Genomic DNA, 23,950 nt, shown 5'->3' on the forward strand with positions numbered 1-23,950 from the left:
ACAAATAAAGCACATTGTACCTTCGTGATTACTTACAATTCCCCTGATACTTTTCTAAACAAACGGTTTGGTAATAAGCCCTCATTAACTATAGTATCATGAGGAGTAGTAAATTCCTTGCACTAATATATTTGTTACTCTCGATATCGATTACATTTTTATAGTGCAATCATTATGTTGAAATTGAGACTATCAATAGAAAGCTTAAAATTAATAAACTGCAACCTTTTTACATAATATAGCCAAAAATTGGTGATGCATGTTTTTTTGTTTTTGAAATTTAATTTGTTGAAAATTTCAAGGTTTGTAGTTTCCGTGTTTTTCCGATTTTCTCTCAAAAACTCAAATCAAAAATACAGAATACAGCTTTCAGAAAAAATATAAAATGACATAGTGCAAACCATGAAAACCGTTCAAAAGTTATACAATTGACTTTTTCAAACACAAAATTTAAATTTTACAGTATTCGCATATTTTTTATAAAAACTATAGGCATTTATTGACAACATATCCAAAAATTAGCAAAAATTAGGTTCGAGCGTGACTCCAAACCATGGTTATACATTTACTTCTTATTATTATTACTATCATTTATTTGACTCCGGCTTTGACCTTTTGGTCATGATTAAAAATTGTGAAATCATGAAACTTGTCTTCTCATGAAATTCCATGAGGTAAATAATTGATATTATGAAAATTTTCACGAGAGATGAGTTATTATTAATGATATCAACCATTTTGCTCAAGATACTGGCAATGGATTTTTATCCGTGTGAACGTTTACAAAGAAACTTAAATATTTTCAGTGATTAGATGACAGAATGAAAACAAAATTAAGTATAAAATCTAAATGGTAACGGTAATGAATAATTAATTGGGTATAAAATGAGTTGAAAAAGTAAAAAAATAAATGATTGATTGTGGATAATAGAAAAAGAAATATCATAAGAACAATTAGAGCAAAACGAACTAAAAATAGAATATAAAAACAAATCACAAAGTATGAAGCGTTAGGAGTTAAGAGTTGAAAGTAAGAAGTGAAGGGTAAAAATAATGAAAAGCATAACAAGAGTGTAACAAGTAATTTGAAGAAAAGGAAAAAGAGTAAAAAACGATGAAAGGAATAGAAACAGGAACTCATTTGCTTAAACATTTTAATAAAGAAAAAAAAATATAGAAAAGTTCAAGAAAAAATAATGAAAAATATAACAAGAATGATAGGAGTGGAAAATTCTAAATGCCAAAAAGAAATAAAAATAAGTAAATCTTGAATAAAAACAAGAGAGTTTGTTCGGCCATGAACAAACTTAATCTTTAAATTGAAACGGTTTGGAACAAAATTGAGAACATTTTTTTTTTTTTTTTTTTTCATAAATACGTTTATTTCATAGGCAATATACATAAGTTTTTCTTCGCCGTGGCATCCACAATACATAGTAGTTTAAACCTAATACATTTCGAATATCATATTAGTATGTTGGTACTCATTAGTTAATCTAAACACTGTTTTTATCAAGCGAGTTGCTATTTTAATTACATTAAATAAAATACATTTATTTTGTACATGATCTTATAACTATTTCAGGATTGTTTGTATCAGTTCACCACTTATATTCAATATCCTATAGTTGGCTATTGGTTGAACTCATGGAAGAGAAAACAGTTTAACATAAAATAAAATTTAAATTGGAACTCCAATGGATTTAATGAAATGATAAAGAAGTTTCATGTATGGAAGGTCACGACAAGCAAGAATGTCGCGAACTGGGACATTGGATAGTCTACCTTGGGTACGCAAGGAATTTATTAGTTGAGATCTGACATCACGAAACTCCACGCATGTCCAAACAACATGGTCAATATCGCGGTAACCTTCGCCGCAAGCACAATGATTAGTCTCGGAAAGTCCAATTCGAAGGAGATGTGCATCTAACGTGTAGTGATTGGACATGAGTCTGGACATCACACGAATGAAATCTCTACTCACATCCAGTCCCCTGAACCATGCCTTTGTCGATATTTTAGGAATAATTGAGTGCATCCACCGACCCAGATCATCTTTATCCCAAGAAGCTTGCCAGCTGGCAAGTGTTCTTTGGCGAGACGCGCTATAGAATTCGTTGAAAGCAATCGGTCTCTCATAAATTTCACCCTCAATAGCACCAAGTTTGGCTAAAATATCGGCTCTTTCATTGCCTGGAATGGAGCAATGAGCCGGAACCCAAACTATTGTGATTAGATAATTATTATTCAATATGTCGTTCAGACACTGTTTTATTTTACCCAAGAAAAACGGTTCATTTTTGCCAGCAGCGTTTGAGCGAATGGCTTCAATTGCACTCAGACTATCTGTGAAGAGGAAATAATGGTTTGGAGATAATGTGACGATTACATTCAAGCTATAATGAACTGCTGCTAACTCTGCTATATAAACAGATGCAGGTTCTTGAAGCTTGAATGAGGCCGAAACATTATTGTTGAACATACCAAACCCTGTCGCTTCTTCCATTCGCGATCCGTCCGTGTAAAACATTTTCTCAGAGTTAATATGCCTGAACTTACTTGAAAATATTTTTGGGATTTCCATAGAGCGTAGGTGGTCCGGGATTCCACGCACTTCGCGCTGCATGGATGTGTCGAAAAATAAAGTTGAGTCAGGTACATTTAGGAGGCTGACACGGATAGGAATATATCTTGAAGGGTTGATTTCCTGTGACATATGGTTAAAATATACTGTCATGAATTTTGTTTGAGATCGAAGCTCGACTAGTCGTTCGAAATTATTAATTACCATGGGATTCAGCACATCACATCTTATTAGCAGGCGTGATGAAAGCTCCCAAAATCGATCTTTTAATGGAAGAACTCCCGCGAGAACTTCAAGACTCATTGTATGTGTCGAATGCATGCAGCCTAAAGCAATTCGCAAACAACGGTACTGAATTCGTTCAAGTTTGATAATATGAGAATTTGCAGCGGAACGAAAACAAACGCATCCATATTCCATCACTGAAAGTATCGTTGTCTGATACAATTTTATTAGATCTTGCGGATGAGCACCCCACCAAGACCCTGTTATTGTTCGAAGAAAATTTACTCTTTGTTGGCATTTCGTTATCAGATACCTAATGTGTCCTCCCCACGTGCATTTGGAATCAAACCACACCCCGAGGTATTTGAAAGTCAAAACCTGTTCGATTATTCTTCCCATCATATGAAGCTGAAGTTGCGCGGGATCATGCTTTTTTGAAAAGACGACCAGCTCTGTTTTCTCCGCAGAGAATTCGATACCAAGATGAACAGCCCAAACGGACAATTTATCTAAGGTATCTTGCAATGGTTTTTGCAGATCAATAGCTTTGGATCCAGTAACTGAAACCACGCCATCATCTGCCAATTGTCTTAGTTTACATGGGGTTACTAGACAGCTGTCAATGTCATTCACGTAAAAATTATAGAGGAGCGGACTGAGGCATGAGCCTTGCGGGAGACCCATGTAGCTAATTCTGATTGTTGCCAAATCGCCATGTGAAAAATGCATGCGTTTCTCTGACAAAAGGTTGTGCAAATAATTATTTATAACCGCTGGGAGTCCATGTTGGTGGAGCTTGTCTGAAAGAACATCAATGGAAACTGAATCAAATGCTCCTTTAATGTCTAAAAATACAGATGCCATTTGTTGCTTTTGAGCGAAGGCAATTTGGATGTCAGACGAAAGTAATGCAAGGCAATCATTCGTCCCTTTATTTCTACGGAAGCCAAACTGAGTATCTGACAACAAACCGTTCGTCTCGACCCAAGTGTCGAGACGTCGTAGAATAATTTTTTCGAACAATTTTCTGATGCAGGACAACATCGCAATGGGTCTATATGAGTTGTGATTGGAAGCTGGTTTCCCCGGCTTTTGAATGGCGATAACTTTCACTTGTCTCCAGTCAGGTGGAACAATATTTTGCTCAAGAAACTTGTTGAACAATTCCAACAAACGTCTTTTTGCGAGGTCGGGCAGATTCTTCACCAAGTTGAATTTAATTCTGTCCAATCCAGGAGCGTTATTGTTACAAGACATGAGTGCTATGGAAAATTCCATCATTGAAAAGGGGCTATCAATGGAATCATCATTTGAAGAAGACTCCCTAACAATGCTATGCGTAGGAACGGAATCTGGACAAACTTTCCTCGCAAAATCAAATATCCATCGATTCGAGTACTCCTCACTCTCATTTCCTACGTTACGATTCCTCATTCGTCTGGCCGTATTCCAAAGAGTGCTCATTGAGGTTTCTCTTGACAAACCTTCCACAAAATGTCTCCAATAGCTGCATTTCTTAACCCGAAGTATGTTCTTGTACTTGGTTTCTAAAACCAAGAATTTTTCAAAATTCTGAGGAGTTCCTCCTCCTCGTTTTAAAAACGTCTTGAAAGCATTTTGTTTCGCGTGTTTAGCATCTGAGCACTCTTTGTCCCACCAAGGATTTGGAGGTCTTCTGTTAGACGATGGACCAAGAAATCGTTTGGTTTGGGCTTGTTCTGCGGCCTCCAGAATCGAACAAACGAGGAAGTCATATTCTTCAAGTGGGGGAAGCTCTTCCATTGAAGTTAAGACACTTGAAATATTACTTTGGTATTTAATCCAGTCAATATTTTTTGTCAAATCATATGGAATATTAACTGAATTAGCAATGCCTTTGTTACTGCTAATTGAGATGATGATTGGTAAATGATCGCTACCATGTAAATCAGGAAATACTTTCCAGGTGCAATCTAGTCGAATTGAAGTCGAACAAAGAGATAAATCTAATTCACTTGGACGTGCAGGAGGTCTTGGGATCCGTGTCATGCTACCCATATTTAGTACCGTCATGCTAAAATTGTCGCAAATATTATATATTAGAGATGATCTGCTATCATTGTAAACGGAACCCCACATCATTCCGTGCGAATTGAAATCTCCTAAAATCAAACGTGGAGCAGGAAGGGCTTCGACAATTTCATTAAGCTGTCGTTGTCCAACTTGAGCTCTTGGAGGAATATATACCGAAGCAATGCAAATGTCCTTTCCTTTAATGTTTATTTGACAAGCAACAACTTCTATACTAGAAGTCGAAGGAATGTTTAATCTATAAAAGGAATAACATTTCTTAATTCCTAAAAGCACTCCACCATACGGGGAGTCTCTGTCGAGACGTATAATGTTAAAGTCATTAAAATTTAAGGCTATGTTTGATGTAAGCCATGTTTCGCACAAAGCAAATACATCACATTTTTGACTATGCAACAAAACTTTAAATGAATCAAGTTTTGGCATGATGCTTCGACAATTCCACTGCAGGACAGTGATTGAATCATTTGCGGCGGATGATAAATTATCCATCAAATGATACAAAACCTGAAAGAGCTGGCCATTGAGCTGATAACTGTTTCAAAAAAGTTCTAGCTATTGGAAGGAATGCTGTTATGATGGTCTTTAGAGGTTCAGAAATATTGAATGCAGCGAAAATCCATTCTACAATTTCCGAAAATTTCAGTAATCCTGTTGGTGAATGTGAAATGGAGCCCACTGGATTATTGTCTTTTCTTGAGCTAGTTCCTGGATTGGTTTGTGAATTTGACAAACCAGGAGGCACAGTTTTTGGTTTTAAATTTGGCTTTTTAGCTTTAACACGGGGATCTTTTTTTGAAGGTATAATTTTAGGTGTCTTTTTTGGTATTTTGTGGTTTGTTAATCTCCTCTTAACAGACCCTTGAGGAGTGACAAACGAGGTATCTTCACTATTTCCGTCAGAGTCAGATTCCTCTGGCTCCGCAAGATTTGAAAAACCGTTTTCGGTTTCCAAAGGGGAGACATGTATGACCGTTTTGAGCATTTCTGCATATGTGCGCTTAGACCGTGCTTTTAAAGAAAGCTTCATTTTGTCTTTACGCAGCTTAAATGCAGCGCACACTGAAAGATCATCATGAGGGCTTTCCCCACAATAAACACATTTTTCAACATCTTTATCGCAAAGATTATCCTTATGAGGCCCTTGACATTTGATACATTTGGACTTATTACTACAGTAAGTAGCTGTATGTCCGAATTTTTTACAGTTCGTGCAATTCATAACATGCGGTACGAAAAGCCGAACAGGAAGACGAATTTTATCGATATAGACATGGCTAGGCAATGCAGATCCGGCAAATGTTACGCGAAACGAATCTGAGGGACGATAAGACTTTTTTCCATCGACAATAGATGCTGAGTACAATTGTTTGCACTCGAGTATCTTAACTCCCTCAAGCATGGAGTTTTTAAAACGGCCAACTCCATTTTTAAGTAAATCATCTGCTGTCAGACTTGCTTCAGTCACAACACCGTCAATTTCTACCTCCTTCGATGGAATGTAAACTCGATATTCAATAGCAAATAATTTACAGGTTACAATATCGTTTGCCTGTTTCAAGTCGTTAACTACAACTCGAATTTTATCTCTATTAACCTTACAGATTTCTTTAACTTCAGAGAAATGTGATGTCAAATCCTTTGTAATTTGCATCAAGTTTAAAATCTTTTCTTTTTTTCGAAGATAGACTATCCATGGCCCAGTGGTACCCTGTGGATAATGTTTAGCCCTCGGAGTATTTAAACTTTTACTAGTATCCGGAATCGGATTCGGATGATCTTCCATGAGATCATCCATTACATTAAATTTTTTTTGTAAATTAATAATACCAAAATAAAAACTTATGTTTAGTAAAATTTCAGATATAAGAAATAAAAAATAAATTAAATTAAATCTACCTTGTAGCTGATGTCTCTGTTCCTTTATCGTGAAGAACGACGTGAAGCTCTTCCAACGATTTCCAATTGGCAGTCTTTTGCTGTTTCCAATTGGCAGTCTTCTGTCGTTTACTGCTATCTCAGTTGCTCTGCCGTCGTTGTGAACACCACTGCACTTGCTGTACCTGACCCCAGGTACAGTGCTTTTGCTCTTGGTGGCGATCAAATGCGATGCTTGCAGTGTAGCACCTCGCGATATATGCCGTCTCTTTTGATCCTACGCAGCGTACAAATTCTGGTACCTGGTAGATCAGCACTGGGTTGCTTTAGCACCTCTGTGCCTTTGCACCCCTTCGTCTTCGCACCTTTATGCGATGGCACCTCTGTGACTCGTCACTTCTATGCTCTCGCACCTCTGTGTCTCTACACCTCTGTGCGTATGAACGGGATGGCCTTCGTTGCTAGCTTTCCAGTCGGGAAACGCCCCGAATATTGCGTTTGCTATGGGCAGTTTAACTACCTGAAGCTTAGAATTGTCTCGGTAGCAGCCGTTAACTCACGAGCCAGTACAATCGAAACACAACCTCTTCGCTTGAATGGTTTTTACTGAATCAGAGAGAGAACATTTTTCCCTGTTTTGCTTTGATCTAAATGACGTTTTTTTCAATTTTTTGGTCATAAGTTAACAGGACATACAAATTATATGGCTAGTTAAAAAAATGTACTTGTTTTTACAACGTCATGTACGAAAAAGCACTCTTGAAATTAACCACCCTGTGATTTGGAAACCGGAAGTCGTATCCGGGTGAAATTCAATATCAATACCAATAATGGTTGTTTGGTTTCTGAAAAAATCGAGAGCACATTTTTCTGTTTTTATCCACTTTCCCCCATCACTCCGGAAGCAAAGGTCGGATCCGGGAAGAATCAATAGCAGGCTATGTGAATATATGGCCTTTCATTTGATTGAAAGTTTTCGAAAATCGGCTCACCGGTCTTCAAGAAAATCAATTACAGTTTTTTCAATTTTTAGTACAGAGCCGAAAAGTCGATCCGGATAAAATTCAATACCCAACTAAAGAATCAAAAATATTTTCATTTCGATCTAAGTTTGTGGAAATCCGGCCGTTTTCGAGAAAATCGAGTGCATTTTTTGTTACACACGCTCGCACAGACACTTTCTAATCTTGACGAATCAAATTGACTGGTATATAATACTCGGGGTTCCCGGCCATAGTTCAAAAATCGGTTTTCAAACTAATTGTTTAGCTTTTCTTCATTAAAAAGGTAAAAACAGTGCAATAAATCGAAGGAATTAGACTAGTACAAAGAGTAAATCGAAAGATTAAAAAGAGCTAATTGAATTTATAAAATATAAATAAGTGAATATAGTAAAACAAAATAGCTGAGTAGAAAAAATGTTAGAAAAAACATAAGGAGGAGAAAAGTAGAATGGTCGAAAAAGTGAAAAGAGTTGGAGAGAAAATAGAGTAAAAAGGCTGATATTTGGGATGCATAAGAGTAAAGCGAGTAAGAAGAACAAAAAGAGAGGAGACGGGTAGAGTGTGATGGGCAAGTCGAGGCTTTTCACGCACCCCGTCTGGGTTTCATTCCCAAACCCAGCACATAGGGCGAGAAAGTGGCGGGAAAGGGCGAATGACCTATAAGTTAAAACCTTTTCAAAAAAGTAAAACGAGTAAAATGAGTAAAAATAGTAAAAAGAGTAAAAAGAGTAAAAAGAGTAAAAAGAGTAAAAAGAGTAAAAAGAGTAAAAAGAGTAAAAAGAGTAAAAAGAGTAAAAAGAGTAAAAAGAGTAAAAAGAGTAAAAAGAGTAAAAAGAGTAAAAAGAGTAAAAAGAGTAAAAAGAGTAAAAAGAGTAAAAAGAGTAAAAAGAGTAAAAAGAGTAAAAAGAGTAAAAAGAGTAAAAAGAGTAAAAAGAGTAAAAAGAGCAAAAAGAGTAAAAAGAGTAAAAAGAGTAAAAAGAGTAAAAAGAGTAAAAAGAGTAAAAAGAGTAAAAAGAGTAAAAAGAGTAAAAAGAGTAAAAAGAGTAAAAAGAGTAAAAAGAGTAAAAAGAGTAAAAAGAGTAAAAAGAGTAAAAAGAGTAAAAAGAGTAAAAAGAGTAAAAAGAGTAAAAAGAGTAAAAAGAGTAAAAAGAGTAAAAAGAGTAAAAAGAGTAAAAAGAGTAAAAAGAGTAAAAAGAGTAAAAAGAGTAAAAAGAGTAAAAAGAGTAAAAAGAGTAAAAAGAGTAAAAAGAGTAAAAAGAGTAAAAAGAGTAAAAAGAGTAAAAAGAGTAAAAAGAGTAAAAAGAGTAAAAAGAGTAAAAAGAGTAAAAAGAGTAAAAAGAGTAAAAAGAGTAAAAAGAGTAAAAAGAGTAAAAAGAGTAAAAAGAGTAAAAAGAGTAAAAAGAGTAAAAAGAGTAAAAAGAGTAAAAAGAGTAAAAAGAGTAAAAAGAGTAAAAAGAGTAAAAAGAGTAAAAAGAGTAAAAAGAGTTAAATGAGTAAAAAGAGTAAAAAGAGTAAAAAGAGTAAAAAGAGTAAAAAGAGTAAAAAGAGTAAAATAAGTAAAAAGAGTAAAAAGAGTTAAAAGAGTAAAAAGAGTAAAAAGAGTAAAATGAGTAAAAAGAGTAAAAAGAGTACAAAGAGTACAAAGAGAAAAAAGAGTAAAAAGAGTAAAAAGAGTAAAAGGAGTAAAAAGTGTAAAAAGAGTAAAAAGAATAAAGAGTAAAAAAAATTAAAACGGTTAAAAAATATAAAAAAGTGAAAAGAGTGAAAAGTTAGATACTTTGTAAAGCATTGTTTCTGAGTAATGTCAAACCACTATGTAATTCATCACCAATGAGTCGCGTTACGTTTCAAAAGACGATCGATCGGAAAAGCTCGATCTGATCTGGAAAATCGGATCTGAAAAACAGCATTAATTTATTTGCTACATTTTTCATTAAAAATTTATGTTACGTCATTACTCATCCAAAATACTCGATTCCTATCGTCATCGTCTGGAAAGGTCTCAATTTGTAAAGTGATTCTAAAGTCCCCATGATTTTTCAAAACGGCAAAATTGAGTGATTGGTTTATATTGCTAATAATTTTTAAATAACCTTGAAACCTGAAACTTCCAAAACGTATAATTTTATTTCTATTTCAACGTCTTATTTTACAATCTTGAAAAACTACGATTTTTCTAGTGAGTTATCAGTCAAAATTCTTCACTCCTTTCTAAAGTCAAAGGAGTGAAGAGTGGAAAGCGTAAGAAAAGCAAAAAGACTTATAGAAATAGAAAGATTCAAGACGATTATAAATTTTATTGAAGTAAACAGAGCGAAGTAGTCAAATGGGTGAATAAAGGGGGTAGGTGCAAGGGTGAATTTACTAAAAATCGACTAAAAAGTAAAAATAGTTTGAAATATAGAAAGTTTATATTTAAATTTAGTGGAAAAAATAAAAGTAGTGAAAGGAGCAAAAGTCGTTAAATTAGAAAAATTAATATCTCAAAAACAGTGGAAACAAAGTAAGTAAAAGGAGTATAAACAAGTAAAGAAAGTAAAGCTTGTGGGAAGATTGAAAAGAATAAAAGTAGGAAGAGTGTAATAAGTAAATCGGGATCAAAACTAATAATAGAGTAATAAGACAAATATGAGTAATGAGAACTTGATAAAAAAAAATGTAAAACGAGATTGAAAAATGAGAACTAGCGATAAGAATAGAAATAGCAATGAAGGTGTGTGAAGTTGGAAATGCTAATTTCACGAACGTGTATGATGTAGGGTTTATTTAATTTTATTACTTTGACGTGTTAGAAGATTTCAAGATAGAGCTAGTTAAGTGGAATAGAGGCGTTTGTTATATTTGCATCGGTTGTTTGTTTGTATGCTGTTTGAGATTTTATACTGTTTTCAGCGAATCATGAAAACATTCCCGAACAACGTTGAGTAATTTAGTTAGTGAAGTAATTGTACTAATGTTCATCTCATTAGTCGAAATAGCATTTTGCTAACAAATTTGTTACAGTCAGCAAATTGTGAAGTAATCGGAGTCAAAATATTCGTTTCGATCAGAAAAAAAATAAAACAACTCTAAGATGCGAAATAATAAATGCGCTCCGTGTAGTCAATCTATTCAAAAGGGATTGCAAACGTAGTATATAATGATAATTCTTGGCACAGACAATGGCCTTTCCGAAACACAATATAATTTCTATGACAAGGACAAATTGATCATAGACCAAGATCCATTGATTGTCGACTAATTGTAATCAAAATAATATGTGACCTATCTCATCAAACCAAAGGATGAATACATGCACGAATGCCTTGCTAATTAGTGAGCAAGCAATTCTGAAGTTTGATCACTACATCAGTCATGTGTGCGGTCATGCGCTGCGCTCAAAGGCTGTTTAAACAATATCACACCCATAAATCACAATTTTCTGTCCCGAAGTGGCTCGGCATTTTTTTTATAAGAGATTTTTACTGTGGTTGCGCACTTTGATTAATGATTTTTATTGCTTGAAACCTGTATGCCTCTTTGCGTTTTCTGTCCTCGACTATTTAGTTGAAAACAGCTGTTCCTGTGCAAATTGCAAACAGAGCCCGGCCCAGGATTCGATCGCGATCGCAGTCTGGAATTCTAGCAACGTGTTTGAATGTGGTTAATATTTTCTACAGTATACTTCTCCAGATCGTTCCGCCTATTATGCAATCATGGATACACGTATAATAAATTATAGTTTTTCAAGGTTAGACACTGTAACCGCTGATGTGTGCTATTTGAATACTAACCGTCGGCGACGGTTGATGATGAGTGCTGTTAGCTTCGTCGAACTTCACAATCCCTTACTGTAGGAGCAATTAACAGAAATGAAAAAAGAAAATACACACAAACCTGATAATATCTTACAGAAAATTTTCAACGACAATGGTGGTGATAAGGTGAATCGAAGTATAACTAGGAAAAAGTATTTTCGAATGCACTATTGTGTGTACTAGTGCCGGACAAACTTATCAACTTGTGTTGAAATAGGTCAAATTAGTACAATTTAACACATAATTGTTATTCATAACACAGACAAAAGAAATTCAATGTAGTGAGCAAAAATCTCTTCAATAATGTCGCGATCACCAAGTGCTGGAAAATCTTAGAGAGTCAAGAAAAGCTAGCAACGCTTCATGTTGTGTCTGATTGTCTGTGAAGTAATTACCGGTTGGCGCGAGTCAATGCATTATGGTTCACTTGCAAGTACTTTACTAGAGTTACAATCTATTAAATTGTTAGAATGCATGGCAAAAGTGCAGTTTTACTTCGCATTCAAAATATGTAAATCATCGTTGTGTACCTGGGAAGTCGTATTAGGAACCTTTGATAAAAGGAAAGGCGAGAAAAGGAACTAACTATGGGGGATAATTTTGTGTACACATATCTTCCATCTGCATTGTGCTTGTGTTTGAATGGTATGAGCAGACTGTCCAGGTAGTACCGTTTAAGGGTAGGTACGATACTTACGGAAGTGCACGTTGGGTGTGCTACCGTTTTATCTACGAATGATGGACAGTTTGAGTGCTTATGCTTAGATACTAAATTCTAACGGTTTGTTGTTGTCGGTTGACTGTCACATGTTTATTTTGTTCGCTTTGCGTTGATTGACACTTGATCTGTTGCATTGATTTACATGTAATTTTTATGTATATATTTTTTTATGGTTGACGTTTCATGTAAACAATAGTCTGAGTATGGAAATAATCATTATCGTATTACGTTGCTCATGTTTGTTCAATCAGTGGAACAAATGACTTTATATTAGTATCAAGAGGACAAATATGATCGTCATGCGGGCCACTGCGAAGCTATCATCTCTCTCTAACAGCTTGAATCCTACCTGATTGAATGTGTGTAACGGCGTATCGTTGTCCTTCGTTTAAATTTCTCATTCGTTTCCTTCTTTACGTATCGCCAACGAAACATTTTCAAGGCAAATGCCATGGCACGGATGACTTCTGTTTCGGTACTCTGATCTCTCTTCAATTGTCGAATAAATCTTTCGCCTTTTACTAAAGATTTCCGTGGAGAGGGATACTCTAATGAGTCTAAAGTAAATTTTTGTTCAGACTCGACCCTTCACTGGGTCGAGCATAAGCTTGAAAATAATAGTGCCTTCATATCCAAAGGAAGGATGATTAGGAAATAAGGTTCATCAAATTTATGTTCCTGATCTGGGTTGCCGCATTGAAATTTTTTAGAAGAAAAATCTGTATACAGCATTGTAGCTGTATGGCAAAATGATAAGAAATTGAAACAAAATGTACGAAAAGAGTCATTAGAACTCGAATTTAAGGTGCAAGACTCTTTGCAAGCATATGAGTAATGTCTACAACGTGTGCGTAAAAACAAATTCCGGCGCTACTTTTCCTGATTTTAATCAATAAATCTTCCATATGGTTGAAAAATAAATCAATCAGTTCATTCTGCTTAAAATTGCAATTCAAGAAAGCGAAAAACTTAGTCTAAAACTCACCCGTTTTCAGCTTACTTCCACTAACACATTTGATTAGCAACAAACACATTCCTATATGGATTTCCTGTTGCAGAAATTATTGCGATATAAAGATTTACGTACCTTCTATAAGTAAACCCGCAAAATAGGAACCTTTAAGTGCATTTTGTCATGAATACGACTTACTTTACTATGGAGTGACATTTTTAATTTGAAAAACTGATTCCTTCCATGAAGCATTGAGGATTGAGGAGCCATCTATATCAAAAGCCGGAGTAGATCGCAACAATATAACATAACGCTTTGGAGTAACAGACTGTAGCGATATTACTTATGGCAGCATTGGTAGCAACCGTATAAAAAGGACTTTGTGGCTTGTGATTTATGGTCCGATCTAATTAGAAAATACACACCTATGCTTAGTGAGTAGAAATAGCTGCGATGGTGTTCGTAATTTATTGCTTGTCGACTTCCAATTAGGGCGGGCGATGCCGAGCTTTTGATCAAAACGCGCTAATGACTGCATGTTAATTTTTGAACAGTTTGCTTCTGCGACAAAGAATATCTGCCAGTCACACCGTGGATGAATATTTGAATTTTGTACTTGAGTTTTGTGTTTTTTTTCGTTTAGTTCTGAATGCGTACATGCTTCTACGACTATTTGCATTTTTTGTAACTTTTACAGGTTTTCGTGACGAACCTTAATTAAAGTTCGAGGAGAAAACAACAATGTCTTTTTGTAATTAAGCAACTGAAGTATCGTCCTGTTTGAATGATGAGCGAAATTTAGAAGCATCAGAAAAAAACGATTTTTCTATTAAAGCAATTTCGATATGAACCCTGAGAAAAACCAGTGCTGCCAGTAGAAAATTTGTTTCGTTGCTATTTTTTTTCATGTTCAGCTTCCGTTATCATACTCTACTAATTTTTTCCATCATCGTTTCACAATCTTGAGTCCTAATATTTGCGAACAATTGATCTTGACTGGAGAGTTTGAGGGTCTACTTGAAACAGCTGTCCATTATTTTTTAACGATCTTGCGGACTCCGATTTGAGAATTCTTCTCAATCTAGACTTCATGGCAGATGACAGTCGTTCTACAAACATATTTACTGCTAATTTGGCCAAATTAGGTAACTAAACGAACTAAAAGTCTGAATTTTCGATATGCACGTAAATGTCAAATCAAATAGTAAGTGTGATGCTTTATACAGATCTTTCAAATCAAAAAATGTGTCAAGTTTAAGTTGACCATTTGTTATCGTAACACGGTAATTAAGCAATAGGCAATGTTTTGAAAATCGAATCAAAACATTTGACTTAGATATTTTAACAAGAAAGTCGTTCATAAACATCTTCATTACAAAACTGGACAAAAACCTTATAAGGCAAGAACTGCATAAGCGTAAGTTTACCACTTTATTTGATAGTGATGTGACACTTGATACTGAAAGTAATTTCAAAATTTATCATATCTTTGATATTACTGTTACAAAACGAATAATCAGCTACAACTGACTGCTATTAGGAATTCAAGAAGAAAAAAATTAAGGTATGGAAGAACTATGGACTAAATTGCCCGAAAGCCAACATTGCAAGGAAGATACAAGCCGTTTTGTCTGAGTGAGGTGGTTCTATCTCCACGGAACCACATGCGATCCCATTTCAACCAGAATATTAGTTGATTTTCTGAATTCGATTGGTTAAAATTTGGTACAACTAATCGATTGTTGTTTTAACTAAACTGTCATTTTTGTTTTTCGATTAGCAGAAACGATGGTTGAAACAACTAATTCAACTTTTTGAAAAAAAAAAATGCTGTCAATTAGTGAGGACACATACCTTTCAATTTCAACAAATATTTTAGTTGAAATAACTGGTGTTGTTATTGAAACAAAATTCTGTTAGTTGAAAAATAAATCGGTTTTATTTGTTTGTTTGTTTTGAGATCAGTAAAGATCTAAATTCTAAAAACATACTTCTGATTCGATCGAAAATGATTGATGTAGAAAAACGTTTTAATCAGCAAAAGTGCCCGGAGGGGCGAGTAAATTAGCGAAATTATTAAATTTACCTAAAATGATGCCTTCAAACGGTTGAACTAAAGTTATGCACTGATAATTTTAGTCAATTTATATGAGCTTGGGTGCATCAACCGCTGGGAATTGGAATTTTGCGACGGCAACTCAAACGCGTCATTCAATCGCAGCGCGTTCTGTGCGTTTGAAACCCTTTGCTCCTGTTACTTTTATAAATTAAATTCATGTCAAAAAGCGTTTTATTGCTAATGCATGAACATCATCGTCGGTATCAAACAGCTGGAAGTAAAACAGTCTGCTGGAAGTAAATAATGATCGAATTTGAAGCATAAAATTTTTGCGCATACCTGAAAGATTACGAGATGATCATTCATTAACATTTTCTAATTTGTCACCAAATCTTTTTCATCTTAAACAAGGTTAACTTTATCACAACACCGCTGTTAGATAAACACTTGTTATCATAAATTTCTCAAACCGAATAAACACAATTTCACCAAACGCTTTAACCATCGATGTTGTTTTCATTGACATTTTGAAGCGACGCGAACAGATTTCAACTAAAAAAGTTGTTGAATTTGCATTGCGATTATTGTTTTTTTCAACTGTCTCCGGCATTTGACAGCATTCAAAACAACATATTTTTCAACTACTTGAATATATGCAAATCAAAAACCATATTGGTTGAATCAAAAAGAAATTAGTTAAATCAACTATCGCAAAAATCAAAAACTGCGATATCGCAATTTTATGATCGAAGGGTTCTCCGTGTCGAAAGTTTTTTATCAATACCCCCTCAGCCTGATTTTTACAGGGTTGGATAAGGGGCTGTCCATAAAAGACGTCACACTTTTTTGACGATATTTTGCTCCCCCCCCCCCCCCCTTTGTCACAAATTGTCACAGAAGCAAACACCCCCCACCCCCCCTATGTCACAAGTCACGAATTCAAAATAAATAAAATTCATCTCAATACATTCTCAATATGTATGACAAACCATACAAATATGAGGGAAAAATCGATATAGATATATTATTGTTTTAGGTAAAGAATAATATTTCCTTAGTGTAGCATACAGGGCTGAGAAAATAAAGAACAAAAACTCATCAAAACGAGATCACTGCCGGAGAATCTTTTCATTATCAGTTGATCAGTACTTTTTTTAATTCGGTATCAATTTCGGTACTGATCTTCCGTCACAAAATGGGTAGTGATTTTGAGCTAAAATGATTCTTGATTTATGTAAGTTCAATCATTGGATGATTCGATAAGGTTTGATGTTGGTGGAGGAAAATCACATATGATCAAGATAAGACATGACATGATCTACGTCTGAAATCGTTGATCTCCCGCCCTTTTTCAAATGGAGTACAATTGAATAAACTGCATCAGAATCAGATAAGAGAAATTCTTATGATATATTATTATCAATGCTAGAAATCAAATTACTGAAAAAATTGTCAGTGTATAACTTAAGTTGAACCGTTTGAAGGCATCTTTTTCTTTTTTACTCATATTTGGCAAAATTTATTAATTTCGCTAATTTACTCGCTCCTCCGTGCACTTTTGCTGATCACAACAGAAATGATTTCCTGCATCACTCATTTCCGAATTTACAAGAAGAAGCTTTTACATCAACAAATATACGTTTTCCTTTAGAATGTAATCGTTTATTATGGAGATTTTTTCAGGAAATAGGGTAAAGCAGTAATATAATTAGGTATTTCAAAAATGCGCTCATTGAAAATATTGGACGTCACATTCCAAAAACCTTCCCCTTTCCCCCCTGTCACAAAAGGTCACGTTTTATGAAACACCCCCCTTCCCCTTGCGGCGTGACGTCTTTTATGGACAGCCCCTAATGCAAACTAGTTAATGCAAAGCAATTGGGAAAGATTAAATTTCGTTTTCAAGTTAGATGAATATTTCGGTACTGAGTCAAAATTTTCTGTTCCAAAGAAGATTCAAATTAAGATAGTTTATTTTTTATTGCATATTCTATTGGCACTTCTTTCATCGATGTACGATTTGTTTCGTGGCAGACCAAATTCTTTTAATTCTTGAATGCTGTCCCTTAGAAACGCTACTATGAAATTTTGAGTAGAGCTGAAGTGGTAGAGAGAATCGATAAGTGAAGAAATCTATTGACCATACTTCGGCTTGTAGGCAGAGCTGCTAAATGTCACTATCAACTAGCAACTTTGACCGACGAAGAATGGAAAGTTTGTGTCACTGGACTGCTGCCAGCCAGGCTTCACCAATCATCATATATTGAGTGCCTGAGAGCCGATCTGTCAAAACATAAATTCTCTTGATATTATACTCACCAGGATGCTCATTGATTGCCGATGCGATTGATATTATCTTCATTTTTCCTGTCACTGCTTGATTACGATGTGACTAAATATTAATCAAGCAGCATAAACATTGAATTAAATTCATGTACACCAATAAACTCCGAAATCCGATGACTTTTTACAAAGAACAATGAACTTTATCAATTCGACCGTCCCACGACAAAAGGGCCTAACTGCAAATGACAGTTTCTCTTTGTTTACTTTTTCTTTCTCGATTTACCGAACAGATTTTATATTTGACGCTTTACTCTTCGCAAAACTTTCAAGGTAAAACTACAAGCTTTCGATTTACATTGGAAACTTTATAGAATTTGCAATAATGGCTCCGTAATAAACAAAAGAGAAAGTAAACAAAGAGAGGCTCTCATTTGCAGTTAGGCCCTTTTGTCGTGGGACTATCGAATTAATGTTTATGTTTGTACTCTCATGGATTTTTTTTACTTCAACAGGGAATAGGAGAATGAGAGAGAGAGAACAAAATGCGTCACCTGGCTTTGATAGAGTATACTTCTACTTGGTCATTGAACTATCGAGTATCTCATTTGACAGACACTTTGACCGTACCGATTACAGTTGATTGATGATTTTAGTCAGTCTGTCAAGGTCATTTGACATGACTGACAATTTGCAGCTCTGCTTGTAGGTCTTAGGTCTGACATTGTTCGGGTGGTGACCGAGCTGGTACACACATTGCACTGGGTTTTCACAGATAAAAATATGATTTCACAGATTATATATGTTTATATGGATTGATCACAGCGGATCAAGAAATTTTCTGTGTAAAACCCGGATAAAAATATATTTACTCTGAAAAATCGTCGGAATTTTAATTCGTTTTTTAAATTCATTGTCTGGTTCTTGTATTCAATATGTTTTGAAACAATTTTTGCACTGAGAGAACCAAGTCCGTATTTCAAACACAAATAAATTTTTAAACTAAGTTGCAGTTATCCGGATGAAAAAAATATCTAATAATCATCTAATAAATCGCTACTGTAAATTTAAAAAACCTGGTTTAATACTAATAGTGATATAACGATGCTTTTTCATAATCGTTTATATGAGAAATCAAGACTCGTTCTGTTTTTATAGTTTTTGACCACTATGTATGTTTCTTTAGACGCCGTGTTTGCATCATTTCGATGAATATCCGATCTAAATTAATATCACTTATTACACTCTTTAATTTCGGAGCCGGAAGTCGAATCTAGATAAACTCAATTTTTTCTTATTAACTTAAAAATTGGTTCTGCCATCTAGGAGAAATAGGTAGCAAGTCATCAAACCTCCCATACTCCAATTTAGCTGAAACCAAGCACACGTATTCAGTACGGCAAACCTTTTTATTTTGCAAAGTTAGAGAGACTGATTCATATCATGACTCATTTCTGAAAAGGGCGAATGTTTTTTGGACTTCACTTCAGTCTCATTGTTGTACCTCGGAAACTGTTAATGGTACGAGAATGGTGTTCATAAGAAAGTTGGAGGAAATCATTCAGGCACTCTAAAAATATACATTGAAACGAAAGTAGAACACTTTTCAAAGAGTTGCGAAATTACCCGTAAAAATAGAAATTACAATAACAGTTTAAGTCGTATTTTTACGATATTTTTATCCTGAAAATTTTAACAAAACCAACATTTGACACGTATTCGATAAGTGCTGTCTTTAAATGAAGAAGAAGATAAGCAATGTATTGACATAACATTCCTTTTGTGGAATTTGCCCTGTCTGTGTCAATAGACTTTGCATTCGATTATTAGCATTCGCCAGATTTGGCTCCCAGCGACTACTGGCTGTCTTAAAAAATGATCACCGGTAAGAAATTTCGCACGAATGAAGAGGTTATCGCTGGAACTTAGGCCTATTTTGAAGCAAAAGATAAATCGTTCTTCAAAAGCGATATTGAAATGTTAGAGCGGCGCTGGAATGATTGCGTTGCTCTTTAAGGAGATTACGTTAATGATTAAAGTTAATTTTGAACCAAAAAAAATCGTGTTCTCTTTGTTAGGCCCGAGACTTTTCAGTCCATGTATTACGATCTTACTGACACTAAGAATCCTTCCTGATCGGGGTTCGAACATGCGGCGACAACTATCCTATGATCCTATGCATTGAACCGCCAACTCTGGCAAACAAAAAGAAAAGGATCTATAAATTTATAGGCATTTGCAAAATTTTATGTTTGAAAAATAGTCTCTTCAAAAACTAGAATGTTTCACCTAAACATCAGAATGATTCCAGAGGCCAAGAGATTGAATTGACTAGGTCTAATAGAAATGTCACACTTAATATTGTTCCTGATTTGTAGAATCATATTTTAGTGTTTAAATGATTCTCAAACGCCTTAAAATTTTATTTTAACCCCCGAGGCCAGTGTGATTCAAATCTACTTTACTACGAAACGGTAACGAATATCAAAAAATTCAACTGGTAATGTCTTGAAAAACTAGTTAGGATTATTCTGTGAAAATTTCAGAATGATTCATTAACTTTAGCGGTCGGGAAAAAAAGGAAAAGGAACAATTGCATTACTGAAAACCGCATCTTTCGACTTGTTCATTGAATATCTCGGCATCAAAATTTCCAACTTAATGTTGGATTAGAATGAAATTAACTGGTTCCGAATGTGATTTGCTTTCGGCTAGCAAGTTATGCACTATTTACCAGCCATGCAGTTGTGTGCTTCTGTGACTCAGTCGATTGATGGATGTACTTTGTGATCCAATGATTCTCGGATCAAGTTGCAGCGGGTATTTTTTTTGCTTCGATGAATTTCATGTCATTTTTTTTTGTGATTAGTTAAAATTAAATTAATAAGATTAAAATTGGGTGTTCAGCCACAAGTGGTGACTTTTCAGCCCTATTATATACATGATTTGGTTATTACCATGAAGACATCATTTGCTTCCGCAATTCTGTGATTTTTGTGTAGGGAAAATTGTAAACCTACTTGTATTGTGTATGTGGAAAAGGAACTTATATACTAACTTACTAACTAATACAGAGAGCGAATCGATTCAATTGAAGATTGAATCGATTTTTGTCGGAATTTGCTTATAATATTATGTGACATTACATCTAATGGTTCTATATTTGTGAGTCTGTGTAACTCATTTGTACTAAACTAGGGAGGACGCTTCAAAATCATTTTCAGAATTTTATTCTGAATCCTTTGAAACGTTTTCTTCCTGGTGGAACAACAACTTGACCAAATTGGTACTGCATAAAGCATGGCTGGTCTGAAAAATTGTTTATAAATTAACAATTTGTTTTTTAGACAGAGTTAAGAATTTCTGTTTATAAGAGGATATAAACATTTGATATATTTATCACACTTTGCCTGGATTCCTTCAATGTGATCCTTGAAAGTGAATTTTTTGTCATACGTTAAACCTAAGTATTTTGCTTGATCAGACCATGTCAATTCCAAGCCATTCAATCTGAGAATGTGATTATTGTTTGGTTCAAGAAAAGAAGCTCTCAGCTTCTGAGGAAAGATAATTAATGGCGTTTTTGCTGCATTTGGTTTAATTTTCCATTTTGACAGATAATCACTGAAAATATTTAAGCTTCTTTGTAGGCGACTTCAGATCACACTTATATTTCTACCTGTGACTAACAGACTTGTGTCGTCACAGAATAGCGATTTCTGACAACCAACGGGTAGACTTGAAAGATCAGAAGTGAAAATATAATACAGGGTGATTTTTTAAGAGCTTGAGAACTTTTTTAAACAATAAAACGCATAAAATTTGCAAAATCTCATCGGTTCTTTATTTTAAACGTTAGATTGGTACATGACATTTACTTTTTGAAGATAATTTCATTTAAATGTTGACCGCGGCTGCGTCTTAGGTGGTCCATTCGGAAAGTCCAATTTTGGGCAACTTTTTCGAGCATTTCGGCCGGAATAGCCCGAATTTCTTCGGAAATGTTGTCTTCCAAAGCTGGAATAGTTACTGGCTTATTTCTGTAGACTTTAGACTTGACGTAGCCCCACAAAAAATAGTCTAAAGGCGTCAAATCGCATGATCTTGGTGGCCAACTTACCGGTCCATTTCTTGAGATGAATTGTTCTCCGAAGTTTTCCCTCAAAATGGCCATAGAATCGCGAGCTGTGTGGCATGTAGCGCCATCTTGTTGAAACCACATGTCTACCAAGTTCAGTTCTTCCATTTTTGGCAACAAAAAGTTTGTTAGCATCGAACGATAGCGATCGCCATTCACTGTAACGTTGCGTCCAACAGCATCTTTGAAAAAATACGGTCCAATGATTCCACCAGCGTACAAACCACACCAAACAGTGCATTTTTCGGGATGCATGGGCAGTTCTTGAACGGCTTCTGGTTGCTCTTCACTCCAAATGCGGCAATTTTGCTTATTTACGTAGCCATTCAACCAGAAATGAGCCTCATCGCTGAACAAAATTTGTCGATAAAAAAGCGGATTTTCTGCCAACTTTTCTAGGGCCCATTCACTGATTTGCAAGCGTTGCTCGTTAGTAAGTCTATTCATGATGAAATGTCAGAGCATACTGAGCAAATAATAATGCATGAAAATCATAACCTCAAAAAATCTGAGCAAATACTAATGCATGAAAATCCTAACCTCAAAAAAATCACCTTTTACAAGATTATAGCTACTCTCGAACCCTGCGGAACACCTACTCGTACGGGTAGCAAATCAGATTTACAATTCTGATAGCTAACCTGGAGAGTACGATCAGTTAAATAATTTTGAATCATTTTGATCAAATAAATAGGAAACTGGAAATCAGACATTTCGAAAAATTGTGTACAAATGGTGCACAGAACGCGGACTGTCACTGAGAAAGATAGCCAAAATGGAAAGAGTAAGTGAAAAAGCCGTGTGAAATGCAATCAGGAAGTTCGGTGGGGATAACACCTTTGAGGATAAACCGAAAACGGGTCGAAAAAAGGTCCTGCTAACCCTCAGTTGGATAAACGTATACTAAAGGCGTTCGAGCAAAAGAAGGTGGTTTCAGTTCGGGATGTGGCCAAAAAATTTGGTGGGAAAGCTATGGTCTGGCAAGCCATTTGTAGCTGCGGTAAGATTTCGAAACCCTTCATCACCACTGCTTCAATGAACAGCATACATCAAGAAATGTTTACAAAAACGAATTCTACCCATGATTCGTAGCCACAAGGATCCTGTTGTCTTCTGGCCAGATCTTGCTTCTTGCCACTACTCAAAATCAACGGTAGAATGGTATTCTACCAAAAATGTCACTTTCGTTCCAAAAGACATGAATCCACCAAATTGCCCACAACTTCGACCAAATGAGGAATTTTGGGCATTAACGAAGGCACATTTTAGGAAACATGTCTCGGCAGCCGAAACCATTCAACAATTCGAAAAAGATTGGAAAAAAGTGTCAAAACTTGTCGCCAAGAAGTCTGTACGGAATTTAATGAGGAACGTTTCGCAAGAAGGTGTGCCAGCTCTACAATGGCTAAGTAGCAAATATTGAGAATAATATTCTGTTGTTGTAGTCTAATATTATCGGTATATCGAATAAAATTTGAATATCTAACACTTGTGAATTATTTACAGCGAAATCAAAGTGCGTCCATGCTTTCTGGGACAGTCTTTATTAAACCTTTGTGCCAAACACTGTCGAATGCTTATGTCTAGAAGAGCTACTCCAGTGGAAAACCCAGAAGATTTATTTGCTTTTATCATGTTCGTTACTCTGACAAGTTGATGAGTAGTTGAATGTTTATGACGAAATTCAAACTGCTCTGGTAAAAAATAAAAAGAATTCTTATTTATATGAGACATCATTCTCAACAAGATAATTTTTTCAAAAAGTTTACTGATAAAAGAAAGTAAACTAATTGGTCGATAACTTGATGTTTCTACTGGGTTTTTTATCAGGTTTGAGGATAGGAATTAGTTTAGCGTTTTTCCTTTTTTTTGGGAAGTAAACTAATGAAAAACACTTGTTGAAAATTTTAACCAAGAGTCTCAAGGCAACATCGGGAAGATTTTGAATAATATTTAATATTTATTATTCAATATTAAAAATTCCATCATTACCAGAAGCCCTCATGTTTTTAAGTTTTCTAATGATTGACTTAATTTCATCAAAATTCGTCTCAATAATGTCTTTTGGTAATAACACTTGAGTTGAAATATGATCATATTTCAGTGAGACTTCATTTTCAATAGAACTCACAACGTTCAAATGAAAATTGTGGACACTCTCGAAGTGCTGAGCAAGTTTTTGAGCTTTTTCGCCATTTGTAAGAAGTATTTGATTTCGTTCCTTGAGAGCAGGAAT

At 35.1% G+C, this 23,950-nt stretch overlaps 1 protein-coding gene and 1 non-coding gene across 2 annotated transcripts in view; both read left to right on the forward strand.

The window, feature by feature from the left end:
- LOC131429776 (uncharacterized) overlaps positions 1-23,950 on the forward strand; it is an 80,322-nt gene that overhangs the window by 53,375 nt on the left and 2,997 nt on the right. The window lies entirely within an intron of this gene.
- Positions 12,758-12,882, forward strand: LOC131433381 (U5 spliceosomal RNA). Its single transcript, XR_009230183.1, has one exon. It is a non-coding gene; the product is annotated as a U5 spliceosomal RNA (small nuclear RNA).

The sequence above is a fragment of the Malaya genurostris genome, chromosome 2 (assembly GCF_030247185.1).
Source record: "Malaya genurostris strain Urasoe2022 chromosome 2, Malgen_1.1, whole genome shotgun sequence".
Classification (NCBI taxonomy): domain Eukaryota; kingdom Metazoa; phylum Arthropoda; class Insecta; order Diptera; family Culicidae; genus Malaya; species Malaya genurostris.